The sequence below is a fragment of the Salvelinus fontinalis genome, chromosome 42 (genome assembly GCF_029448725.1).
Source record: "Salvelinus fontinalis isolate EN_2023a chromosome 42, ASM2944872v1, whole genome shotgun sequence".
NCBI lineage: Eukaryota > Metazoa > Chordata > Actinopteri > Salmoniformes > Salmonidae > Salvelinus > Salvelinus fontinalis.
In genome coordinates this window covers 5,986,531-6,007,609 of record NC_074706.1, presented here as the reverse complement: position 1 = coordinate 6,007,609, position 21,079 = coordinate 5,986,531, and the positions used below count along the sequence as shown (strand labels likewise).

The 21,079-nt window shown below is 44.5% G+C and overlaps 1 protein-coding gene across 1 annotated transcript in view; it reads right to left on the bottom strand.

Moving 5' to 3' along the window:
- The window catches only part of LOC129841550 (FHF complex subunit HOOK interacting protein 1A-like), a 38,803-nt gene extending 22,773 nt beyond the window's left edge, over positions 1–16,030 (bottom strand). The window contains exons 1-2 of the mRNA XM_055909876.1: positions 15,725–16,030; positions 185–260 (exon numbers count right to left, since the gene is read on the bottom strand). The gene's annotated coding sequence lies outside the window, so the exon portion shown is untranslated. The remainder of the gene's footprint in view (positions 1–184; positions 261–15,724) is intronic.
- Between the last annotated feature and the right edge of the window lie 5,049 nt (positions 16,031–21,079).

The following is a 21,079-nucleotide window of genomic DNA, read 5'->3' as shown; positions in this document are numbered from 1 at the left end:
AATGGTTTCGACCCATTTGAAGAGGAGAGACTCAACAACCAACCACAGAGCTTGGCACAACAGAGAGACACTGAAACACTCATGCTAAAGCTAAACACATCTGTTTTTAGTTAACACAGGGAGCGTGCCTTATAGGAATGCATGAGGCAGGGTCACCCAGGACAGAAATCGCTGAAATTCCTACCTCTGTTTCACCATGGTTGCTCGTCTTGTATCGACGACACAGAATGTCTCCTCTTTACATCCAGACACACCCAGTCCTGTGGAGATAGAGAGAGAGGGAAAAGTCTAAATTTGACACACCAGAGGAGGTTTGAGAGCAGCACTGCCAGACAGTGTGACTGAGTGGAGTTCCTGGTAATGTGGTACGGAGCAGTGGAATGACTGGAGACTAGAGCTATGTGAGGAAGTGAATGGACGGTGTGAGTAAGAGGCTCAGAACACCACTGACTGTAGAGAGAGAGGGGGAGTAACACAGAGAGAAAGAGAGCAATACAACGACACCCGCCACATCCACACACACTAAACAAGCATGGAGACAACAGTGCCAAACTACAAACTAACATCTTCTGAAAGAACATAATAAATGTCATCAACATTTGTTGAATAATCACGCTACTGTTCACTCCAATTAGAGTTGTGATATAATTGGCGTCTCTGGTCAACCATGAGTCCCCCTCTCCTCCCTTTACATGCTATGACCTCTGACACGGTCCCACTGAGGCACCATGGGAAACCTGTCACAACATCTTACAGCGCGCAGATAGACTTTACTTCTACGATGTAACCACTGACCACACTCTTAAAGGGAGGCGCGATCACGGAAGTCCACACACGTCAAATGAAACATAAGCTAAAACATTCTAGGCATTCTCGACCCCACCGACAACCATACAAAATGCACCGCACACCAGTCATGTCCAAGTCGACTTACTCTGTAGCGACAACTCTGAAATGTTTCCCTGAAGATCATATCGGCATGATGTATTGTAAACACTAAACGCAGTCGGAGCTCAGTGTGTGTGTGTCAGCCCCCCACACACCCATAACATAACCATTCCGCTGCCCAGACTGTGGCTGTAGTGCCTCCAGGGACCTGCTCCACCCATGGAGGGGAAGTGGGGGTCCAGGTCTAGCTGGGTCAACGCAAACCGAGAGGGGAGGGGAAAGGAGGAGAGGGGGTGTGCTCTAAAGGAATCCACACCTCCATTCACCTCCATTCATTCTCACACCCTCTACTCTCCCATATAGAGAAGCCATAAAGCACTAAACCTCTCAAGTACAGATTTGTAACAAGTTCTTAGTTTCACACTAAAGAGCACCACTATACTGCTGCACTGCTACCAACACGACCCATAACTGGACACAAACAACTCACCAAATACCACATTCTCAAAGCTTAGCTTCTTCCTATAACAAGCACTCTTCTCATGGAGTCTGTTGTGAAGACACAACATACTGGAGACAGTGGGAGATATTTTTACAGTCCTCTGCTTAGTGTCCCAGCCAGATGCACGACCCCAAATTATAGGGTGGAAAGAGAGACAGTAGTAGCAGTCTGTCGGGTTCCTCCAGTTGGCTGCATCTCGGTCTTAATGCCACAGTAATACATCCTCTCCTTCCACAGACAGACACATTACCTCACCAGAGTCTGTGTCCTCAACCTCATGGGGTCAAAACAGGCCTGGTGGTAGATTAGTGTTGTACTTTTATAGTGGTTAACCTACCTAACCTGGACTCAGACAACAATGCACTGGCAACTACTGTGTCCTGGAATCAAACTGAAGATTATGTTTGTATCTTGGTTTCCTCTTAATATGGTTGGAGTATGACTGAGTGGCTTCTAAACTTCACTACAGGGCTAATGTGTCCCTGTATAGCTCAGTACTGTCTGTAGCTTAACACTCCTGCATATTATATACAGGCTGTATCACAACCGGCTGTCGTTCAGAGTCCCATAGGGTGGCACACAATTGACCCAGCGTTGTCCGGGTTTGGCCGGTGTAGGCCATCATTGTAAATAGTTCTTAACTGCCTAGTTACATAACGGTTCCATTTAAAAAAATGTATATCCTCCCAGTCCCAGTACATTAAGCGGTAACTAACTCTACAGTGTGCCAAGCCTCGAAAATAGTCAGTCAGTGATGAGCAATGTTGACCTCTTTAACCCATCCTAAATGTGTTTTTCATTCCTGTTATAGGAAGCTACTTTTTTAAATTAAATTATGCTGGGATTGACACTGAATCATTCTAAAAAACAATTATAATCCCAGGAAATTAGGCGTCAAAAATGTATGACTACAGACTCCACACTGCACACCAGTTGCCGAAAACACCAACAACTAGTAACTAATCTGAGACACTGGAGACAGAAATGTAGCTACTCCCCTTAGTACTTCCTTTCTATGAGAAAAACATGACCTAAATTACACACACGCCCCTACTGTAACCTCACTGCATAGTGCACTGCAGTTGGAAGACATATTGACAATACTACTGTATTGCCTGGAGAGGAAATGCTCCACTTGCTCAAAATAGAGCCCAGCAACATACTGTCAAGCCTCAAAATAGGGCACCACTTCTACAAAGAGGAGCACCAGGGAGATGGAGCACCACTTCTATAAAGAGGAGCACCAGGGAGATGGAGCACCACTTCTATAAGAGGAGCACCAGGGAGATGGGGCACCACTTCTATAAAGAGGAGCACCAGGGAGATGGGGCACCACTTCTATAAAGAGGAGCACCCGGGAGATGGGGCACCACTTCTATAAAGAGGAGCACCAGGGAGATGGAGCATCACTTCTATAAAGAGGGGCACCAGGGAGATGGGGCACCACTTCTATAAAGAGGAGCACCAGGGAGATGGGGCACCACTTCTATAAAAAGAGGAGCACCAAGGAGATGGGGCACCACTTCTATAAAAAGAGGAGCACCAGGGAGATGGGGCACCACTTCTATAAAAAGAGGAGCACCAAGGAGATGGGGCACCACTTCTATAAAAAGAGGAGCACCAGGGAGATGGGGCACCACTTCTATAAAAAGAGGAGCACCAAGGAGATGGGGCACCACTTCTATAAAAAGAGGAGCACCAGGGAGATGGGGCACCACTTCTATAAAAAGAGGAGCACCAAGGAGATGGGGCACCACTTCTATAAAAAGAGGAGCACCAGGGAGATGGGGCACCACTTCTATAAAAAGAGGAGCACCAAGGAGATGGGGCACCACTTCTATAAAGAGGAGCACCAGGGAGATGGGGCACCACTTCTATAAAGAGGAGCACCAGGGAGATGGGGCACCACTTCTATAAAGAGGAGCACCAAGGAGATGGGGCTCCACTTCTATAAAGAGGAGCACCAAGGAGATGGGGCACCACTTCTATAAAGAGGAGCACCAAGGAGATGGGGCACCACTTCTATAAAGAGGAGCACCAGGGAGATGGGGCACCACTTCTATAAGAGGAGCACCAGGGAGATGGAGCACCACTTCTATAAAGAGGAGCACCAAGAAGATGGGGCACCACTTCTATAAAGAGGAGCACCAAGAAGATGGGGCACCACTTCTATAAAGAGGAGCGCCAAGGAGATGGGGCACCACTTCTATAAAGAGGAGCACCAGGGAGATGGGGCACCACTTCTATAAAAAGAGGAGCACCAAGGAGATGGGGCACCACTTCTATAAAAAGAGGAGCACCAGGGAGATGGGGCACCACTTCTATAAAAAGAGGAGCACCAGGGAGATGGGGCACCACTTCTATAAAAAGAGGAGCACCAAAGAGATGGGGCACCACTTCTATAAAAAGAGGAGCACCAAGGAGATGGGGCACCACTTCTATAAAAAGAGGAGCACCAGGGAGATGGGGCACCACTTCTATAAAAAGAGGAGCACCAAGGAGATGGGGCACCACTTCTATAAAGAGGAGCACCAGGGAGATGGGGCACCACTTCTATAAGAGGAGCACCAGGGAGATGGAGCACCACTTCTATAAAGAGGAGCACCAGGGAGATGGAGCACCACTTCTATAAGAGGAGCACCAGAAAGATGGTGCTTTGCTTTCACACAATGAATGTAGTCATCTTTATTATTTCCGATGCCTGTGTAAACAACTCAATTTATAATGTTTCTGGGAGAGCATGTGACCCAGAAAAGTGTCTGTGTCTCTGTGTGTTTGTGCGTGCCTCTTTCCCAGGGGGGGCTAAAACCCAATCTCTCCTGTACACAACCCTGCATGTCTCTCCACACAGTCATTATCCAATTATACCAATCAGATAATTATGTTAATGTGTTGCTTACACGTCTCTGGGCTGGATCAACAGAAAAGCTCTGAAGAAGTCTTGAAGTCAGCATCTCCCTTTGAAAACAGGAGTGTTGACTAAGGACCCCTGTTGCGAACCTCAGCCAGACACACACACACACACTTTGGAGGCAGTTGAACAGAGTTGAAAAGAGAAGAAGAGGCATGCTGCTTTAAGCAGGGAGCGCTGTAAACATCCAGGTGTTTTTTCTGTTTCGGAGCGAGTCAGTGACTAATCTGGATCAATAATGAATCAATAGTCTCATTGATCATGAGGACGTATGTAGTAACACACTACTTGTGGCGCATTTATTCCAAAAGGAGGTGAAATGGAACAGACCTGCTGTGATCGGGCACAGTGAAGAACCCCTGTTGGGATCAGAGACCTGAGTCACTGATGAAAGATTACGATGTCGCCTAGATGGTGATGAAACTGAATGATGACAACTGCAAGGGATGATGATGATCTCATTCTGTCATTATCTTTCTCCATCCCCACTCTCACAAGTACAAAGGAAAGACAAACCTCCACACTGCTCTTGCTCATTACCCATTCCTACGGGCACACATAGAGGACATGAATCCACTACAGGAGCTTCCACCGTTTCAAAACACATCCGTTACCTAGCAGCACTATCGAATCTAGTTCCATCCCCCTCTCGCCCACAGACCTAGTGTCATCCTCTAACCATGGTTTCTGCCATTCATGACTAGATGTTATTTCTGAAGGGTTTGGGTCAGAGTATACAGGGTGAGATGATTTCCCCTTGGGATGGAGGTTAACTCCTCAGAGAGCTTTGTGTGAGTGAGGGAATACGGAACAGCAACACCAGGAGAACATCAAACCTGCTTTGAAGCCTAGTAGAGATGATAAGGAACATGGAGAATTGAGAGGAAGAAATAGGCCAACTGTAGCAGTGTTTTAAAGCCATACCACCACAGTCAAACTAGACCGATGATAAATTAAATATAGCAGCATACCACCATATTGATTTTGCTAAGGAAGCGCAGGGGGAAAGGGAAAGAGAGATGGAGAAAATGAGAGAGAGAGAGAGAGAGAATGAGAGATACAGAGAGGGAGAGATACAGAGAGAATGACAGGATGAGAGAGAGAGAACGAGAGAGCGAGAGATAGAGAGAAAGAGAGGGAGAGAATGACAAGATGAGAGAGAGAGAATGAGAGAGCGAGAGATTGAGAGAGAGAGAGAGGGACAGAGAAATAAAGTGAGGGACAGAGAGAGAGAGAAAGTTTGAAGAGATCAACAACACATTCCCCATGCTACTGCTAAATTCATTCTAAGAACCTGTTAGACTAGAGGACACGGACCTGCTGACAGTGTTCTCTGTCAACATTGTGTTAGTTTCGCCTTGGATTTAGAAACATCACTGCATTGACATTTGCTTATGTCCCCTTGACATAACAATGCTATGACATAGGCCTATGCCATACATGCTATAACAGTCACTGAATGTGTATAAGTGTCTCCTGAGTAATGAAAGTAGCCAAGTACAAAAGACACAGTAGTACCACAGTAGCCTACATCCCTATTCAACCAGTGCATGCCATGTACGTCTACGCCACACAGCGTCCCCAAAATGGCCGTGGCTGGCATCTCTACCAGGTTCTAGACCCCCTGCTGCTAAAATTATATTCTCAAGGTTACAGCAAACGTGTTGAGCTCATCAGTCTGTGTACAGGGAATTAGGAGAGGTAGCTTCTAAACAATACGATTTCTACACAGAGAGAAGAATAACTGAACGATACACTATAGCTCCACCTGAAACTAGAATGGTTTGAACTGAAGTTCAACACCGAATTCTACCAGATGAAAATACCATTTTCTTCATACTGTGTCATGCGTCTTAGTAAAGTTGGTGACTGGTTGACTATACACAAAGCAACACGTCCTAGTCTGAGTAAGGTAAAGAGACCTAGCTAGCTGCCAAGGTAAATACATTGAGATAAAGCTCTAGAAAGTGAAGGGAGTTCTATCTTGTTACGACCTCTTTTGAACGTGTTATTCAATGGATGGGCTGGGAGGGAGAGAGAGAGGCTTCGCAGGTAACAAAAGATGAAGAGCTTTTCACAGGAGATAACACAGGCAGAGCCACCGATGACAGGATAGAATGTCTGCCTAAGGACAGAGGTTTTGTAAGCATCATCAATGTGTGTGTGTATTCTGACAGAGTGGTTCTGGTGACAGAGTGGCTCCGGTTTCTAAAGCTGTGAGATGTAAAATGCGTCTCCCTCTCGGCAGGTGTATCACACACTAGGGCGAGGTCATGATAGATAGCTGAAAAGGCAGCTAGCCACACCTACAGTAGCACTCAAAGCTGTCCTAACTTGCAGTACACTGGCTTTTTTTTTTTTACACTTGCTGAACATGTTGCTGTGCGTGATTCCTACCTCTGAGGCCAGACATTTAACTCTAATGAATTCTAGGTACACATATTGTTACACCCGCCCAGCAATGAGAACTCTTTTTCACAATATTAATTAGTAGTCGAGTGTCTGCATCTTAAATTAGTTAAATGTATGCATGGCATCTTTCAATACTGTCGACTGAACCACCAACCAATGCATTAGTCCACCACACTCCCATGGCCTGTGCATCTGGACTTTGTGACTGATGAGATCATTAATCATTAATCATTGAGATCATTAAGTTCTATCAGGAAGAGCGACTTCCTGATCTAGGACTAATGGACCAATGGCAGGGCCTGGTCCAGGACAAATGACAGGGCCTAGTCCAGGACAAATGGACCAACAATAGGGTCTGGCCAGGACGAATGGGCTCTGACATTGGCCCTCCTCTCTCTTCTCCCACCGGTGATAGACCAATGAGTGATAGACAGAGGACATTTACAGTAAGCTTGGTGGCCATGGCAACCCCGGTGATAGATGGGCCCCATTAAAGTGACGGTACCTTTTTGAAATATTTACAGGTGCGCCACAACTGGGGTCACAGAGGGAGAGCCTGGCTATATATAGTCTATCTGTCCCCTTCTCCAATGAACAACACAAACATTTACAATCGGAGGACACCATCCAGTGTCATCTAGGCGTCCGTTCTCCTGTAGTCTCTATGAAACAGTTAGGCCTACTGCATTCAAACTAGGAACGCTCATAACGTCACAAATATACATTTCTCTGAAACTCATCTGTGTTGGCTACATTAAAACACGGGTACCAATCAACACATCATTCTGAGGCAACTTCCAATACGTCAACAGTCAGTCGTATTTCGGAAATGAAACATCAACATGAAGGAGACTCAACAGCTGTGCCCATTAACAACCTAATACAACAGGGTAAAAGCCATAAAGGACCTTATCAGATAGGACTGTGATTCTGTGTTAAAGACCAGCTGAAGGTTATAGGCTGAGGTGTAGGTTGGCCTCAGTGGAGGAGGTTGATTAACATGCTCAAACACATCAGCTCACCTCCTCATTACCTGCTAGGGAGGGAGGAGGCCCGGGGGGAAGGGAGAGACTGGTAACCAGGGAAAGGTCAACAAGCTGAGTGGATTAGAGCCAAACACCCCAGAGGATCAACACATATTATAAAATGCATACCCAGGCTGAGACACCCAGTGTTCTCTTTCCCACAGCATTAGGTACAGCACATAATGGCACAGCAACATGCTGCCTGCATTTAGAGTGGCTAAAACAATCCCTTGAGCCACTGCGTAATAATGACTGCCATGAGACTCTGAGACAGGGATACAGAGAGCTGCACAGCCTGCTACAGTGAGATAAGGCTAGTTGGAATGGTTCAATAATACTGAGACAGGTGAGTAGTAGACAACACAGGAGACAATGGTACAAAATACAGCCTTCAAGTGCAGGTTAGCTTGTCAGTGATCCAGGGAGTGTGTGAAGTGATTCTTGCAGAATGTGTGTATGTGTGTGTAACTATACTTGTGGGGTCCCCACAAGAATAGTAAATAAACAGAAATTTGACCAACTGAGGACATTTTCGTTAGTCCCCACAAGGTCAAATGCTATTTCTAGGAGGTTTAGGGTTAAGGTAGAATTAGTGTTAGAATTAGGTTCAGGAGTTAGGGTTAAGGTTAGGGGTTAGGGAAAATAGGATTTGAATGTTTATAAATTGTGTGTCCCCACAAGGTTAGTTAAACAATACTGTGTGTGTACTTTCAGTAGAACAGTACCACAGCAGAACTTCCACATTCTTTTCCACAGACGTCATCCCCATGTAGCTGTACACAACAAAGGCCAGGAGTCAGGAGGGGAGTAGGTAGATCTCTGATGGCAACATGGATGAATGGGTTTAGTGTGGGAACATCAATCCATATCTCTGCTGCTGCTTCCTCTCTACCTTGTTTGCATGCTGCCGTGCCAACAGGAGATAAAAGGTGTGAGTGTTTGCATGCTGCCGTGCCAACAGGAGATAAAAGGTGTGAGTGTTTGCATGCTGCCGTGCCAACAGGAGATAAAAGGGGTGAGTGTTTGCATGCTGCCGTGCCAACATGAGATAAAAGGTGTGAGTGTTTGCATGCTGCCGTGCCAACAGGAGATAAAAGGTGTGAGTGTTTGCATGCTGCCGTGCCAACAGGAGATAAAAGGTGTGAGTGTTTGCATGCTGCGGCGCCAACAGGAGATAAAAGGGGTGAGTGTTTGCATGCTGCCGTGCCAACAGGAGATAAAAGGGGTGAGTGTTTGCATGCTGCGACGCCAACAGGAGATAAAAGGGGTGAGTGTTTGCATGCTGCGATGCCAACAGGAGATAAAAGGGGTGAGTGTTTGCATGCTGCGACGCCAACAGGAGATAAAAGGGGTGAGTGTTTGCATGAAGGAGAGACGGCGGGGGATAGAGGGATGGCGAGGTGGAGGGAGAAATGAATGGAGAAATGGAGGAAGAAGTTTCAAGTTTTATTCATCTTATGTAAAGGATACACATTATATACACTACTCTGTCCAATGAAACGCTTACTTTCAGGTTCCTTCTCGACAACACAACAACAAGAAATAATAAAAGATAAGAATACGACCATAAGATAAATGGCTCAGTAGAATAGATGGCAAATGTTTAAATTGTGCAGTATTAGCAATAGTAAATAAGAGTCTGGTAGCAGCAGAGATGCAGTGATGAATAGCATAGCATAGCTGTGATGTTGGTAGGGCCCTTCTCAGAAGGGATGAATAGCATAGCATAGCTGTGATGTTGGTAGGGCCCTTCTCAGAAGGGATGAATAGCATAGCTGTGATGTTGGTAGGGCCATTCTCAGAAGAGATGAATAGCATAGCATAGCTGTGATGTTGGTAGGGCCCTTCTCAGAAGGGATGAATAGCATAGCATAGCTGTGATGTTGGTAGGGCCCTTCTCAGAAGGGATGAATAGCATAGCATAGCTGTGATGTTGGTAGGGCCCTTCTCAGAAGGGATGAATAGCATAGCATAGCTGTGATGTTGGTAGGGCCCTTCTCAGAAGGGATGAATAGCATAGCATAGCTGTGATGTTGGTAGGGCCCTTCTCAGAAGGGATGAATAGCATAGCATAGCTGTGATGTTGGTAGGGCCCTTCTCAGAAGGGATGAATAGCATAGCATAGCTGTGATGTTGGTAGGGCCCTTCTCAGAAGAGATGAATAGCATAGCATAGCTGTGATGTTGGTAGAGCCCTTCTCAGAAGGGATGAATAGCATAGCATAGCTGTGATGTTGGTAGGGCCCTTCTCAGAAGGGATGAATAGCATAGCATAGCTGTGATGTTGGTAGGGCCATTCTCAGAAGAGATGAATAGCATAGCATAGCTGTGATGTTGGTAGGGCCCTTCTCAGAAGAGATGAATAGCATAGCATAGCTGTGATGTTGGTAGGGCCCTTCTCAGAAGGGATGAATAGCATAGCATAGCTGTGATGTTGGTAGGGCCCTTCTCAGAAGGGATGAATAGCATAGCATAGCTGTGATGTTGGTAGGGCCCTTCTCAGAAGGGATGAATAGCATAGCATAGCTGTGATGTTGGTAGGGCCCTTCTCAGAAGGGATGAATAGCATAGCATAGCTGTTGGTAGGGCCCTTCTCAGAAGAGATGAATAGCATAGCATAGCTGTGACGTTGGTAGGGCCCTTCTCGGAAGGGATGAATAGCATAGCATAGCTGTGATGTTGGTAGGGCCCTTCTCAGAAAGGATGAATAGCATAGCATAGCTGTGATGTTGGTAGGGCCCTTCTCAGAAGGGATGAATAGCATAGCATAGCTGTGATGTTGGTAGGGCCCTTCTCAGAAGGGATGAATAGCATAGCATAGCTGTTGGTAGGGCCATTCTCAGAAGAGATGAATAGCATAGCTGTGATGTTGGTAGGGCCCTTCTCAGAAGAGATGAATAGCATAGCATAGCTGTTGGTAGGGCCATTCTCAGAAGAGATGAATAGCATAGCTGTGATGTTGGTAGGGCCCTTCTCAGAAAGGATGAATAGCATAGCATTGCTGTGATGTTGGTAGGGCCCTTCTCAGAAGGGATGAATAGCATAGCATAGCTGTGACGTTGGTAGGGCCCTTCTCAGAAGAGATGAATAGCATAGCATAGCTGTGACGTTGGTAGGGCCCTTCTCAGAAGGGATGAATAGCATAGCATAGCTGTGATGTTGGTAGGGCCCTTCTCAGAAGGGATGAATAGCATAGCTGTGATGTTGGTAGGGCCCTTCTCAGAAGGGATGAATAGCATAGCTGTGATGTTGGTAGGGCCCTTCTCAGAAGAGATGAATAGCATAGCATAGCTGTGACGTTGGTAGGGCCCTTCTCAGAAGGGATGAATAGCATAGCATAGCTGTGATGTTGGTAGGGCCCTTCTCAGAAGAGATGAATAGCATAGCATAGCTGTGACGTTGGTAGGGCCCTTCTCAGAAGGGATGAATAGCATAGCATAGCTGTGACGTTGGTAGGGCCCTTCTCAGAAGGGATGAATAGCATAGCTGTGATGTTGGTAGGGCCCTTCTCAGAAGGGATGAATAGCATAGCATAGCTGTGATGTTGGTAGGGCCCTTCTCAGAAGGGATGAATAGCATAGCATAGCTGTGATGTTGGTAGGGCCCTTCTCAGAAGGGATGAATAGCATAGCATAGCTGTGATGTTGGTAGGGCCCTTCTCAGAAGGGATGAATAGCATAGCATAGCTGTGATGTTCGTAGGGCCCTTCTCAGAAGGGATGAATAGCATAGCTGTGATGTTGGTAGGGCCCTTCTCAGAAGGGATGAATAGCATAGCTGTGATGTTGGTAGGGCCCTTCTCAGAAGGGATGAATAGCGCTAGGCCTCGCCACGCTCTCATCATATCATTAACCAGATCAGAGGAGATAATAGGCTCCATTGGGTTGGACTCAACAGGCACACACTACTGCTGTTGCGCCTGATTTTGAACTGAAGATTAAGGTTAAGATCAGAATCTTCCCTCTCCAGTCAGTCTCCCCACTAGACACCATGCTGTTCTATAGATGGAGAGCAGTGGAGGCTACTGAGGGGAGAACGGCTCATAGTAATAGCTGGAATGGAGTAAATGGAATGGTATCAAAAACATGTTTTTCATGGGCTTGATACTGTTGCAATCACTCCATTCCAGACATTATTAAGGTGAGTATGCTTTAGGTCATTGGAGGTCATTTTAGGTTGTTGGAGGTCCTGCAATTTGTGATGTGTTCCTGAGACAAAAAAAAGCTACGGTGTTTCAGCTTAGTCAAAGAGAAGCAAATTCAAGAAAAAAGTAAACAGGTAGAAGTAAATGTGACTGTAGTTACGTGAGAAGGAAAAAAAAAAAAACATGCCATGTCAAATACAAGACAAAGACACTAAGAAACTTGACAGTTTCTTCATACTTCTCAATAAGTGGTAATCAACAGTAGACAATAAGAGGTAGTTAACCGAAAGATTGCTGGTTCGAATCCCCGAGTCGTCAAGGTGGAAAAATCTGCCGTTCTGCCCTTAAGCAAAGCAGTTAACCCCCAACAACAACTGCTCTCCGGGCGCCGAAGACGTGGATGTGGATTAAGGCAGCCCCCCTGCACCTCTCTGATTCAGAGGGGTTGGGTTAAATGCGGAAGACACATTTTGGTTGAATGCATTCAGTTGTGAAACTTACTAGGTATCCCCCTTTCCCTTTACTTAGTGGAGACTTTCAGTTCAATCAACAGTAGATAATATAGTTACTTAATGGAGACTTTCAGTTCAATCAACAGTAGATAAGAGGTACTTAGTGTAGACTTTCAGTCTAAAAAGATACATAACAGTTGTGTTAAGGTTCAGAAGTATGGGCGACAGTCAGTCATCCCCAGCCGATTAGGTTAAGACTATGTTAACAACTCCAGCAAGTGGCCCTCTCTACACGGCTCCCTTGTTCTCACTGACCCCTCACTGGGGCCGCCAGAGGGGGCTGGGAGGGTAGACAGGGAGGTAAGTGGGGGTGTAATCCCAAACACGGGACAATGCTGAGCCTGAGCTGGGCTGAGGCCATGGCCAGTGTGAGAAACTGGGAGAAAGGGAGACCGCTTGGTTGGTGGGCCGGTGAGTCGTCACAGCCACCGCTGTTGGCATGGTGGCTGTCCCACACACCTGTTCCTTCCCTGTTCCAGTCACACGGTGGCCTGGGTTTATGCTACCTCATGCTGCCCTCATGCTGCCCTGCTACCTCATGCTGCCCTGCTACCTCATGCTGCCCATGGTTGGTCACTTTGTTCTCTGGCCTAGTCAGAGAGAGATGTTTTTCAAAACAAACTTAACCGAGCATGCCCTCTGTGCTTGTTGAAAAAGCAGCACATTCTGCAACGTTAACATCAGCCTGTCAAGATAATCGGAAGGACCTCAAGCTCAAGGATCACCAGTTAGCGGCACTCTCAGCTGCTTGTGCCTTCTGATTGACAGCCATTCATGACGTAGAGAGAACACCAACTGTTCACTGACACACACATAGCTTATGAAGTGTTGCAACATATGTTAGAAATAGCCAATGGGAGTTGATGAGTACACGATTATATTCATATCTCAGTGCCCTGGGTAAACTGTGTTACATGATACTCTGTCCTCTGTCCTATCCAACTCCCATTGAATTAAGTCTCTTTACCTCAACCATATAATCCATAGGGTATAACTTTGTTTGGTGTGTGTGTATATGTGTACTGTGATCTCATGCCATTCACAGATGAACTAACCAGTGATGCGAAGTCACTAGTCTCACCAAATCCCAGGGCTCTGCAGTGAGAGCATTTTCCTCGCATATGCGCCTAAATGTTTTGCTGTGCGACTTGGAATTGTTATTTAGGAGCACCAGTGAGCAGAGAAAAATGTAAGATTCTGGCTTTAATATCACAAATAATTTTAATTGTGCTCCTAATTTTCTTTGTGTGCACCTACATTTTTCAACTTAGGCACACGCGTGCGCCTTGTAAAAAAAGTTAGCTGTAGAGTCCAGACTACACTCTGCTCTTACATGAATATCTTGGGTTAGCCCTACAGGTCTCACTGTAGACTGAAGTGGTCAAACCAGACATTCCACTATGTGAAACTAAACCAGCCGGCCTGTGTAATGCTCCATTGACATGCATGTCAGGGATTTAAAAGGGACAACCCTTCACATTGCCTCCTCACTTGACCTGATCACACACATGTGGTTACTTAGCAGAAAAACTCCTTACTTTTCCAGTGCAATCACGTGTTACAAAGCCAATATCTTGCTATACAGTCTCAGTCCCCTGCTATGTTGACATAGTGCTATGAATTATTTGTTTACGTTAGGGATAGGCCCTATATCACAGCCCTTTCTCAATGCAAGGTGCCTCAGTTGGAGCGATGAGGCTTGTGGGATATGACCTCACTAGTCTGTGTGGTTAAAGATCACGAGGCAGAGCATCTTAAAGCTGTGTTACTACTAGGTCAGTATGGGGGTAAACTAGAATTCTGGAAAGGCCATATGAAGGTGAGGTGTGTGTCAAGTGCAGGGGAGGCTGGTGTGAGGAGCTATAGGAGGATGGGCTCATTGTAATGGCTGGAATGGAATAATTGGAACAGAGTCGAATGTGGTTTCTATGTGTTTGATCTGTTTGATAGCATTCCATTTATTCCATTCCAGCCATTACAATGAGCCCGTCCTCCTACAGCTCCTCCCACCAGCCTCCACTGGTCAAGGAAAAGACTGCCATTCTCATTGGCCTGCAAATCCACATGGAAAATGCACGCAGATGTAAACACAAGTACACAAACAGACACTACTGTACATACTGTAAAATCCCAATTACAACAAGTCCACAATTCAGATTAGCCTAGTTATTCAGCACATACTGTACTTTCATGACATCAACCCTCATATTTACACTAATCAGGACAACTGAGCCTGGTATCAACTCTTCCTACTATTATACAGAAACAACACCTGAGCAGGAAATCAGATCAATTTAGTCAGCGTGCTGGAATTAAACATTGTCTGCAACATCCAATGAGAGTTCCCAGGAGTAAATGAAAGGACTTCAAAAAGCGTTGCCCTCTGTGTGCATTTTCTAGAGCCAACTACCAACCCAACTTCCACAGTGGGTGTGCTGACAGTTTGAAATCACCAAAGCATAATTCAACATTTCTCGAAAAGGTTCACTTCAAATACACTGCATATAGCAAACAGTTTTGACTGAGTTTTATTATACAGAGTAGGGGTTTTGTATCAAGTCAAATTGTGTTCAAATCAATTTGTATCAACACTGATTTTCCTATAACAACTTTGATGTAAAACAATCCCTGTATAGTCCACACCATTGAGGTATAAAGAACGGTCCACACCCAACCAGACTGTAAATAAGATATGGCCAACCATGAAACATTGATGGGTGTCTGTTTGAATGTGATCCCATGAGGTAGTAACCCAATACCCTGACCTCTTCATCACAGAAAGATGATAAGAGTACCAGTCCGGTCCAAAACTCATTTCAAAAATACCCTTCATACGACCATGTTTTGTTTCCCAAGTTTGCTGGAGTTGGAAGAGTGTGTGTGTGTCACATATCTGTTAACCTCTGCAGAATGAATAGCAGAAAGCCTACAAATAATTATGAAATATGTTACAGTAGATGCCAAATGTACTTTATGTTCGTGGCTCTGATTAAACACATTCGTCTGGGCCCCACAGCCTTAACATGTGGATAACTTCAGCAATAAACTTTTGCAAAATGTCACGTGAATGAAAGGTGACAGATTGTGCCCAGGACAGATGACAAGTCACTCTGATATACATGTTTTTAAAAAGACAACCCCAAGATAACAACCGACATGTAAACGTGTCACATTATGCCTTGACGGAGTCAGACAGTCCCTGTCACTTGACAAGCAGCAAAATACATGAACAATGTTTTGCCAAGTTATTTACTTTCTAAAATGCGTAATTTACAAACAATACATTAGCTGTAGTCTACTTATGTGTAAGAAGACCAACTGAAATATCGTACCTTAGGCTGAGTCTCAGAAGTGCAAGTAGCCGACTTCGTGTAACAACACCGCACAGCTTCAAGATGCGGAGCAAAATCAACCTTTTAACGTTACCCTACTTTCCTATGAGCGTCTTTCCAACACCAAAGTGCATAACCCTCTTGAAAAACACTAATTTTCCAGCAGAACGTTGCTCGATTTCCCTGGTTTAATGTCACCTTCTATTAGAAAAGTAAAGATATAAGCTACTTAGCTAACAAGGTCGCCAACCAGTCAGTCTGCTTACTGTACGTAGTGTATACATAGGTGAGCGTTACGCGCACACTAAGCTTAGGCTCCTCCCTCTTTGTGCCCACAGCAGTTTGTGACGGTTATCGGCATTCCGGCTCTTTTCAGTGAACCGGCTCGTTCGGCACAGCTTACTGAAAAGAGCCGGCTCTTTTGGCTCCCAAACGGCTCTTTAAAAAAATATGTTTTGTATTTTTTCAAGTCAAACAGTTTGCGATAGTTTGACTATGATTGCTGTTATAACAATTCGAATTAAATGATTAAATGAAATTATACTTTACCTTAACCACAATGTATTTAAAAATGCATTGGTTTGTTATGAAAAAGAAAGCTGCTAATCATTTTAATGTATATAAACAAAGTGCATATAAATCTAACCATTCAAAACGAATACAATCTGAACAGCATAATAGAATATTGCACCATATCAAAGAAAAATAAATAACAATTTGCAAAACTGCAGCATCCCACAAATTGAAATAAATGTAAAAAAGAAGGATGCTATTACACATGTGCATTTAAAGTATAACTTTTTTAAGGTATATAAACAAAGTGCATATAAATGTAACAATTCAAAACGAATACAATCTGAACAACATAATAATAGAATATTGCACCATATCAAAGAAAAATAAATAATGTGCAAAACTGCAGCATCCCACTTAAAACATTAAACTGGTCCCTCTTTTCTCTCTCTTCTTTATTGTCATGTTATAACCAGCAGCACACAGCAATGCTGACCATATTTTGATTTATGAGAAATTTGCATTCAGAAATGCAAGGGGCTCCTCCAAATAGGATCGGACCTCAATTATGGAATCTGCTGAGAGATTCCTTCGTGCTGCATCTCTCATCAAACAGCATCCAAACAGCAGATGTTTGTGGCACTACTGCTGGTGCTTCTGCTCCATCTGATCCCTCTTCTTCCTGTTCCTCCTGCTCCATCTGATCCCTCTTCTTCCTGTTCCTCCTGCTCCATCTGATCCCTCTTCTTCCTTCCTGGTGCCTGAGCCAGCTGACTGCTGGGGCTGTCCCTCCCTGCTGCTGAGGTTATTCTTTGAAGAGCCTCATCAATCTTTCTGCCATCACTGAAGGCTAACTTCTTAAACCTGGTGTCAAGTGCAGCGGTTTCTAATAGCACGTGATTATATTCCATTCTGTGGAACTTTCTGTCCATTGATGAACATAGGGTGTCCAACAACTCTGTCACATGTCCTGTGGTTACATCTGCTTCTCTCTGGCGGCGGGCTGTGATTCGCTGCAGACCCTTACACAAGAGTATCATTGTTGAGGCTGTCACATAGCTGGAAAGAGAAAACAGTAACTTATTAGTTCAGGTTCATGTTTTGTCTACTGATACTACATTCTCATCTACTGCTTATATACATTTATAATACTGGATTAAATAATAACTGCTTACTGTACCTCTCTCCACTGATCTCCACAGTGACCTGCTCAAAGGGTTCCAGGACTCTGCACACCTCCTCCACCACCTCCCATTCCTCTTGGGTCAGAGCATCAACAGGTGCATTGACAATGGCCAGGGTAGAGATGATCAAATCAAATTTATTCATATAGCCCTTCTTACATCAGCTGATATATCAAAGTGCTGTACAGAAACCCAGCATAAAACCCCAAACTGCAAGCAATGCAGGTGTAGAAGCACGGTGGCTAGGAAAAACTCCCTAAAAAGGCCAAAACCTAGGAGGAAACCTAGAGAGGAACCAGGCTATGAGGGGTGGCCAGTCCTCTTCTGGCTGTGCCGGGTGGAGATTATAACAGAACATGGCCAAGATGTTCAAATGTTCATAAATGACCAGCATGGTCAAATAATAATAATCACAGTAGTTGTCGAGGGTGCAACAAGTCAGCACCTCAGGAGTAAATGTCAGTTGGCTTTCATAGCCGATCATTGAGAGTATCTCTACCGCTCCTGCTGTCTCTTGAGAGTTGAAAACAGCAGGTCTGGGACAGGTAGCACATCCGGTGAACAGGTCAGGGTTCCATAGCCGCAGGCAGAACAGTTGAAACTGGAGCAGCAGCACGGCCAGGTGGACTGGGGACAGCAAGGAGGCATCATGCCAGGTAGTCCTGAGGCATGGTCCTAGGGCTCAGGTCCTCCGAGAGAGAGAAAGAAAGAGAGAATTTGAGAGAGCATACTTAAATTCACACAGGACACCAGATAAGACAGGAGAAATACTGCAGAAATACTCCAGATATAACAGACTGACCCTAGCCCCCCGACACATAAACTACTGCAGCATAAATACTGGAGGCTGAGATGGCATCCTTTGACTCAAGAAACCGCTTCAACATATATAATGTTGAACTCCACCTTGTAGTGCAGTCTTGTTTAGGCCTCAGCTCAGGCATCCCAATCTGGCGTTGTGCAGACTTTCATTTTTCAGAACCTACTGTGCTCCTGTGGAAGTATTCCACAGCTGCTTTCACTTTGTACTCAGTGGGCTTCATCAACTTCAACGCATCTCCTACAATCAGGTTGATTGTGTGGGCAAGACATGGATGATGGGTCCATTTAAAAATGTTCATGGATTTGGTTATGTTAGCTGCATTGTCGCTAACACAACAGACCACTTTTCCATCTACTTTCCATTCTCTGGCCACTCTCAACAGTTCCTCTGCCAAGTGCTGAGGTGTGTCTGTCGCTGAACTCAAAGCAGTCCAGAAGACAGCTAGACATCGAAAAATCTTCAATGAAGTGACATGTAACCGATATTTAAGAAGTGGTTACCCTTGATGTCCTGCAGTCAGTTGTAAGGGAAACTGCAGTAGCTTTTTGGACTCTTTGGACTCAGCCATTTAGACTACTGCTATAATTTCTAAAACCTCTGTCCTCCACGATCGAAAATGGCTGGAAATCGGTGGCAATCATTTTAGCCAATGCAATATCAATTTGGCCTTGTTTTGCTAAAGAACATAGACTTTGGCATAAACTGGTCCATAGAAGACTGCGTTGCTGTGGGTCGTGGAGTAGGTCTACTTGACTGAGTGGATACGCTGGCTCCACCACTATCACTAGCAGGCCCACTAGTTTCTCAAAGCTCCGCTACAGCTAGCTTCACAGTTGGGTGCACAGTTCGCATATGCAGGTGTAGGTTGTGCATAGAACCGGCTGTATATGAGATTTTGATTTGGCAAATTCTACACTGTGCTTTAACGTTGTCTACATTATTAAAATGCATCCAAATGCTACTGTGCTTCCGACTCATTTTCCAGCTGTTGTTTTCACAGCTGTCCTTCCTCTCTCTCCTCGGCTGCTAAGTGTGTGACTGTGAGTGAGTTGGCTCGACCCTCCCTCACGCATCTTTGGTTCATTGGTTGGCACTGTGTGTCTGATTGACAGGAACAACAGGTGAGGCTGTTAGTCTGAGCAGACAGTCAGAACGAATGCTTGAGCATTTAGGCCTATTAAATATTTTGATTATTCATATCTTAATTTTTTAAATATTTTTATAAATAGATTTGGCTCTTCTGATATGCGAGCCGGCTCCCAACATTCACCTACAAGAGCTCTTAGAGCCGACTCGTTTCGCGAACGACCCATCACTAGTTTGTGAATGTGAGAGCAGTGTGAGAAGTCAATGCACTGTGAGTGATTGCCCTTCACACAATTGTTTTCTATACAAAACAAGGATTTTAGCCCTGCATTTCAACACCTCTTTTTATCCTGCCTAGCCCATATGATCACAGGACTAGGCTATTCCATCCTAAACAATAATAATTGAATGGCAATGTAAAACTATACAAACATAGACAACTGTGTCCACCCAAATCCTGTTGGGAGATCAACAACCATGACTGAACAGGACTGTTAACAGTGTCACCTGTTTAAGGAGCTCTGTGCCAGCTGCCATTCTCGTCACAGGGCCCGAGTTGGAGCAGCTATTCGCCGTGTTATTAGTCTCTGTTGTAAAAACGAGGTAAACCTGTGTTCTTGGTCATGGCAGACTAAGTAGACTTCTCATAGCGGATGAGGAATTGACATTGTAGAATATGTTTATTTGCACATTGTGTATTGTAAAAAGTATATGCACACATGAATCATTTCTACTTTTTTTTTTTTTACATAAAAATACTCTCTATCCTGAACTTTATGGTTACCTGATGCCTTTGTAAACAACCAACTCATTGTCTATTTATTATTACGTTTTATTATTTCTCTATTTTCTTTCTCTCTGAATTGTTGGGAAGGGCTGTAGTATGCATTTTCCTGTTAGTCTACACTTGTTGTTTACGAAGCATGTGACAACATTTGATTTGAACTGTGGCAGGTGCTGGCTAGTAGAAATAAACAAGGTAGATGGGGACATCTAGTGCTTATAATTTGAAGTACATCTCCTGAGAAATTGCTCAGTTTACTATGAATCTTTCAGACAGTCTCAGTGGTATTTCTCTGTCTCTGTGCTGTAGAGAACATATGTGTTTGGACTGTGTGCCAATATTCAAATATCAAACTTGGGGATTAATTAATAGATGTGAAACACCCAAAATAGGATTCAAAATACTACCTCAGCCATTTGATTACCTAGATGCAATGGTAGGCTATACTGTAATAAAGATAGTATTAAATGTATGTGCTTTTTGGTCTATGCTTCACAATATATATAAAACTCAGTCTTTATGATTTTACTCATGATCAAAGGTGTGATGAAGACTTGTCCACTGGAGGTCGACTTTAGGCAGCCATGTCAAAACCAAACTATCATCGTCAAACACACGGTCACAGAGGCTGGTTGTGGTGAGTAAGACCATTCTGCTGTAAATGAGTGGTCTTTACTGGCTAACTGTTCTTTGTCTAACAAGATAATACCTGTGGAACTACCATGCCCCAAGGAGACGAGGTGGGAGACTGTCTTGTTTTCACCCGAGTCAGGTGCGAGTCACACACTGGTGGTGCAACAGGGTGGGAGGGAATAGTTCATACAGTATGGATATCAGATCACCTTGAAGAGAAAAATTCACATTTGCATATCTAATCATTACTTCTTGCTTAAATAACTACAACATTTGTTTTTACACAACTCAACACAGTTAGTAGGCTAATATGTAAAGTAGTATGCTGCCTT